Here is a 7,459-nt window from a genome sequence, read left to right as displayed (position 1 = left end):
GGGGAGGTGATCCTGGGGGAAGGTGATCCAGGATTTCATTTGTCTGATGCAGAGCCTCTCAGACCATAACTAATACAGAGTCAAACCTTTGTCCTGATGAGCCCCGAAGCTACCACTTCTCATAGGTTTCACCCTGTTAATCACCTTGTTAAAATTCTGGTTCTGCTTTTGCTGGTCTGAGTTGGAGGCTGAGATACTCTATGCTAAAAAAAAAAAAAGTCCCTCTGTAAGATGGGGGAGATGGCTCAGTGGGTGAGTATGAGGACTTGAGCCTGAGTTCAAGTCACCAAACCCACGTAATAAGCAGAGCCTGGCTATGTGGGTGCCTGGACCTGTAACACTGTAGTGTGGAGACAGTAGGGCCATGGGGGCTTGATGACTGTCAGCCTAGCTCCAGGTTCAGTGAGAGGCCCTGTTTCGAAGGGAACAAGGTAGAGTGTGAGATCTAAGGTCTTCTGTTTCCCTCCCCACACACCACATGTATACATTGTCACATATATATATGCATACATATACAGATATATACATACATGCAACATGCACACACATACAAATAAATAGAAACATTAAAACTTTTCTGTTATTGTTATTTTTTGAGACATGTCCTGGAACTCATTCTGTAGAGCAGACTGGCCTCGAACTCATAGAGATCCACCTCCTCTGCCTCCCAAGTGCTGAGATTTAAGGTGTGCACCACTACTGCCTAAGTTCAGTTAAAAATTTTTAAGAGAAAAATTGAAAAGGTCCCTAAGTAAAGCCAAAGCTGCAAGTATCGGACAGACCCTTTCAAAACTAGCTACGTATTAACATCACCCAGGAGCTTTCAAACAGTAGGTATATACAGCCTAGGCCCCAAAACTTTGATTTATATGTTTGTGAGTGTGGTTTCCATAATCCTTCAACAGGCAGGCATGAAGAGCACTGCACAAGAGCCTCAAGGTGATTGTGCTAAGCCCCACACAACAGGACAGACTTCACTGTGTCCACCTTGGCTAGTTACTAAGGGGAGTTTCTTTAAGCATATTTAAATTGACTGGAGTTGGAGTGGGATCTCCTACTCTTATTTGAATCATTGCTAACAACTGTAGGGTGTGGTTACAGGCAACCCACAAAAATTATTCATCATAGCTAATCTACACCTCGCCTGAAAGGCTCTTTAAAGTCGATTGCATCCCCTTTGAGCCCTTCCCGCCTCCCAGTCCCTGACCCTCCGGGTCCCAGTGCTTCCTGTTCCTAAGCACTCTAGACACGACATCCTTCATGAGTGTCTTCTCTGTGGCAGTGGCTGTCTCCATACCACAATTGTTTTAATTCCCACGAGCCCTTAAAATGTCTAGCTCATTCTTGTCCCAAAACAGACCAGGAGGGCCACTTCTTCAGCCCTCATCCTGAAATGGTACACAGCCGCTCCACCAGGCACCAACCCCAACCACTGCCTCATGGAGAGCCAAAACAAAGGCTGAGGACATCTGATAAGAAAGGAGGGAGTTGAGAGGATTGAGAAAGAGAAAGACTGAAGGAGGGGTAGAAAGGAAATACAGTTCAGATAGGCCATCACCCAGCATTTACCCATAGGCAAGGAAGGTAGACACAAATAAATAGATACATTTTCTCACAGAAAAGCAAAGGAATTCCCTTTATATTGCCTTCTGCCTCCTCTTTCAGTCCTGATCATGGAATAGGGAAACTTCTGCTGCCCCACCCAACCCCATCACCACCACCCCTATCCTGACACCATGCACACAGCCTCCCTGGCTTTCCAAAGGCCAGAGGCTGAAAGAGTTAACAGCCCCATCTTCCCACTCTGGGTGAGCCTCCTGGCGCCTCTGTTTTCTAGGTGTTCATGCTAGAACTCCACTGTGCACAAAGATGATCATGCCACTGACCTCTCATTCTGGTCTCTCAAAGGCCGTGTGCTATCAGCTGGAAGAAACCAGGAAGAGAGAAAGAAAGAAAGGTAGAAAGAGAGAGAGAGAGAGAGAGAAAGAGAGAGAGAGAGAGAGAGAGAGAGAGAGAGAGAGAGAAGAAACAAGAAAAGACTTCACTCAGTCAAGTCATGAATACTGAAGTAAACCCTTATCAAGCACAACAAATACTAGTCAGTTTCAGGGGTTTTGTTTTGTTTTGTTTTGTTTTTTCAGACTATTTCCACCAGTCCTCACATAGCCAAACAGATCACACTTCCATAGAGACTGAGCCCTGATATGAAACTTTAAACCAGAGAACTTACTCTAAAGCCATTTGAATCTCTAATGCAGAGGTCAAGACCAAGCACATGCCTGTTCTACATAGCCATTCTTCAGCAAAGGCAAAGTTAGGCCCGGAAAGCACAGGACAGTGGGTTCATTTTGAATCTCACTACAGCTAAAGTCATAGTTGGAGCACTCTACTGGCTGGCTGGCTCCTAAGCACTAATCTTTAAGATTAATGCAGATCTTCCAGAGAGCTAATAGGTTCTTATTCATGCTCTGCTGTCTGATGCCATATGGACATGTAAATTAAAACCTACAGTTTGGATGTTAATTTACAGATATGCTCCCTTCCTGTAGTCGATCCCTCCTTTTAAAAATGTGCATTCTAGCTGGTATATGAGTCAAATTCATTTTATTTGACAGGATCTTGGGAAAGAAGAGTTCATGATTTAGAGGAATCCAATGGTTTTATTTTTTGATTGCCAGAGAAGTATGATCACCTTTCAAAATCCAGTTATCTCCCGATTTATATACTATACTAATTTACAGTTTCTGATTTCAGATCTATTCAAAGTGGCAGACATACTCAGCTTATGAAGCAATCACATTGTTCTTCCTAGTTAGATGATGTTTCATTATTACATGACTTAGTAAATAATTTCTGGAATCTACATCCACCAGAATCATTTTCTAGTTCCAGTTTTGATACCAACTGTAGGCTAATTATTTAACTTGTCGTGGGCTGCTCGCCTCTTCAATAAAATGAGAGAGTGGAATCAAATCGTTCCTACTTCTCTGGCCTCCTATGTGCACTCATTGCTTTAACTTCTGTGCTTGCATATACCAAGCTACTTCTACGGAGATAAGTTTTCTAAGAATAATTTTTACATTTCTTCCCTCTGGCTTTAAAGCTATTACATTTGAGCCTGCTTAATAACTTGCATCAGGATTTGATTTTGCAAGATGTTTTATGTATCCAGCCTTGTTTACTTCTGAGAAGCATGGGATATTGCTTCAGGTGGGGGATGGGACTGCACAGTGCTATCCAATGGATAATCATTACATTTATGACCTTGAATTTCAATTGAACTTCCCTCTATGTGTATATTATCCCACAGTCAGCCAATCACCATATGTTCTCTGCAAGACAGTTACTATTACTGTCAGGGATATGCTTATAAGATTTATTTTTGTCATTATTTATTTTTAAATCATATTTATACCCTGCCCATAAATGAGAGACGACACATCCATCATTTCTCTATCCTTGTCCAAACAAATAATGGGCCCTATACTTTTTTGCCTCAAAATCAGGAGCTCTAGAGTCGGCTTCTGTGTGTGCTTGCCCAGTGTGTGCACTATACACCCTTATAGTTCAGGACCATTACCCACATGCTCTGTGCAGAATACCACATGCTAAATGCTGATATCTTTACTAGTATGTTTGTAGGACTTGAACTATAGACACAGAATTCTAGAATTCACTCCTAGGATGCTTCTGGACTTGAAGCATGCACAATCCCATGGTTTAAGACTGACTGGAAGAAGGTAAGCTGGACTCAGCCACACAGTGTCCACAGATGCTATACATTTCTCTTACTGCAGCCCTAAAATCCAACATCTTGTGTCTCTATCCTCATTACCTTCCATACTTTGGAGGGCTTCTTGATCTAACAGAAATTATGTTGACTATTTTCCCCTTCCCTTGCCTTTTCTTTTTGAAAATTTTTTTTTCCTTTAAATTCAGTGATCGTTGGTGGATCTGTTCCAAATGACACTCTATTAGGATGAAACTTTATAAGATTTCCGGTACATTCCAAGCAAGCAAAGATCATTGGGGTATGCTGAAAGGCTCTCCTTTACAAAGGCAAGGAAAGGAACATGGAGCCAAGAGAGGTATGGGTCACTAGGGAGGAGGAAGTGGACTCTGCTAGGATCCCTTCTCCCTTCTCCAAGGCCTCATCTCTGCCCAAGTCTGGCATGGAACATGCAGCAGGAGCCCTGTGCTTACTTGAGGAGGACAGCACAGCCAAGAAGTGCTAGACAAAGTATAAATGTCAGCTGTTAGCCCTGTCTTAGTTAGTGTTTCATTGCTGTGAAGGGACAACATGACTCTTCAACAGAGAACATTTATAATGGGGCTGGCTTACAGTTTCTGCGGTTCAGTCCATTATCATCATGGGGGGAAGCATGGCAGCATCCAGAAAGAAATGGTACTGGAAGGGGCAAGAGTACTACATCTTGAACCAAAGGTAGGCAGGAAGAGATGATCTTCCATAGGCAGCCAAGAGGAGGCTTTAGGTCCATGCTGGACAGATCTTGAACATAGGAGCCCTCAAAACCTTTCTACACAATGACACGCTTCCTCCAACAAAGCTACGACTAATCCAACAAGGCCACATTTCCTAATAGTGCCATTCCTCATGGGCCAAGCATTCAAACACTTGAGTCTATGGTGGCCATTCCTATTCAAACCCTCACACCCTCTTAGGTGAATACAAAGTTACTTCTTCTTTCAACAAGATACTTTTGGTACAATGATCATCTCAGCCCTTGATCATCTCCAGCCCTGGTAGACTACCATTCTGGTGCACGTGTTGCATTCACTGTGCCTGCTCTAAAACAGCATCCTCTTCATTTCCTTGTTACCAAACCAACTCATTGATTCTTAGCTTCCAGATTAGACACCCCTTTTCTTTCCTGAGGGAATTGTTCTTAGCTCCTCAAGAACTGGTTAGTCAATGCTACCTGATGTTCCTTATACCTTCCACTTGGTAACATGGTAAGAGTGTACATACTATTACTGAATACACCCACTCATGTGGTGCCTTGGAGAATAATGTCTTTGCTGGCAGAAATTACCTTAAGCTCTTACCTTCTGAAAAGTAGCAATGCCTTGCACAGACAAGGGCACAGATAAAGAACTGTGTTATTTGCTTCTTTGAGACAGGGCATCTTACAGCTAAGGATGGCCTTGAACTCCCCATCCTCCTGCCACTGTCCTTCAAATATTGGAGTTGCAGGCATGCGCCACTCCAATTGTTTTTACTGAGGCTGAGTTATGAACCCAGGGCTTTCAGCATGTTCCGCAAGTGTTCTACAAACCAAGGCACATCCCCAGCCACAGGATGATTTTCTGAGAAACAAATGCAATGTATTACTTACAATGTACTGAGGAAACTTCCAGCTGGGTTTAAAGACTTCAGTGATTAAGAATGAAAATAAACTGAAGGAAGCATATGGAATTTCTGCAGAGAGAAAACCCTTTCTAAATACTGAAAATATTGAAGTTGTCATCAGGAGAAAAGATGGGTATTTGTATAAATATAATAGTAAAACAAAATATGGTAAAATCTATTTAAATAAGCAGAAGTGCAACAGAATAAATATGATAAACATAACTAAAGTTTAGTGTTCGACAAACAAATAGTTAGCAAAGATCTTTAAGTCTTTATTCTGTTAGTGGCAAATGGAAATGCATGCTAAAAATAATACAAATTGTATAATGATAATAATAATAATAATAATAATAATAGTATACACCTCAGTTTCAATTCAGAAATGTCATTTTAAAAAGCTTAGAGGAGGCAGTACCTATTAGAATAAATAAAAATAAGCCCAATGTTCATAACTCAGCCTGTAAATTCAACTATTATGATTGACATGAGCTACTTTATTATGGAGAGCAATCTGCGAATATGAAAAAGGGAACTAGAGTATGGTTATGTACAATTTTCTAATGAATTAAAATATAGTTAAATGGGAGTTGAGTAGCAGGATACAAATGATATTAAGAGGGAGACTTGAATCGTGGAGAGAGGAGAGGATTCAGTCCAAAGGAGATGGGGGTGGGGTGGGAAGTAGAATTAATAACACTAAATAAGTCTGAAAAGCCAAAGTGAATCATATTATATTTATTTAAATGCATAAAAACATACAAATATATATATTCATATATATATATACATATACATATACATGCTTTTAAAATAATATAATCTATTACTATTGCTGTTGGCCCTATTGCTGAAGTTAGCATATGCTTTGGACACAGGAGTCAAGAGGGTTTGAGATACATCTGATCTGAAAGCCTCCTTTTTCCCTGAGGACTAGCTTTCATGGTACCAGCATGTGCTGTGCAAGCTGCCAAGGGAAGGGGGTAATCAACAGTCCTGCCAGTTAGGATGCTTGAATCACAACAATTCCAACATGGCAAGCTATCCCTAAAGGTGCAACAGTGGCACGTAAAGTAACCAGTAACTCTCTGATTGGCCTTAAGGCCCATTCAGCTGAAGGAAAATGATGACTGGTAGAAATCTAGCTAACTATCCAGGGCTAGTGAACTCATACATCTTAGAGGAGAACCTACCACTGCCATTTTCTAAATCAATTTAATGCTTAAGTATATTCTAGACTTATCCACATACCTACATAAAAGTGTAGCTCCCATCCCTCATCAAGAAGCCTCTCTTGACAACAGAAAGAGAATAGTACAGAAAACCATGTATAGTCAGAATACAGAAAGAATATGATTGTGAGGTGTCCAGCCTCAATTGATCCATTTACTAGACAACTCCTGCACCCAAGACTCAGGGAACATCTTGAAAGAGGGAGAAGAAAGACTGCAAGAGCCAGAGGTCCAGGAAATCTGCTGCATGATTATGTCTCTTAAAATGTCAGAGAATCTGTGGGGAAACTTTGCTAGTTAAGATTGAAGTCTACCATTGACTGGATAGGCTTCCGGGGCTTGGCATATAATGGGGTACTTCTTTCATTATGTGGGATTTCTCCTCTGATCATGCCTCAGGAATTCTAAGTCCCCACATATGCTTCTACCTGAGGAGCCTCAATTAGATTACAGGATCAATTTCCTTTCTCCTGATAAAAACCTGTTCAGCCAGAACTTGAGATGCCTGAAATACCTCCCCATGCTATTGAGGCATTTCAGGTTACCTCCAGCCAATGACTTTGTCCATCCTGGATGTTCCTACCCTCAGTCTCCCCAAAACTTCATAATCCTTGAATCACCCTAAGTAAAGTTGATTTGCCTCCCAATAGCTGGTCCCAGTGTGGTTATGAACTGTACATACTCACAGAGCTTCCGAACCTCCACTCTCCACTCTGCTCTCACTGCCTCGTGGAACGTATCAGCAGATGATCCACGAGAGCAGGGGAAAGTCACAGGAAGCTACTTCCATACATTGTCCCGCGCTATCTCCCGCCGGCAGGAAAGACGCGGCACACACGGATCCTTCTGCAGTACAAAC

This window comes from Mastomys coucha, unplaced genomic scaffold (genome assembly GCF_008632895.1).
Source record: "Mastomys coucha isolate ucsf_1 unplaced genomic scaffold, UCSF_Mcou_1 pScaffold20, whole genome shotgun sequence".
Taxonomy (NCBI): Eukaryota; Metazoa; Chordata; class Mammalia; order Rodentia; family Muridae; genus Mastomys; species Mastomys coucha.
The sequence above is the reverse complement of the archived record's forward strand: the minus strand, read 5'-3'. Positions refer to the sequence as shown.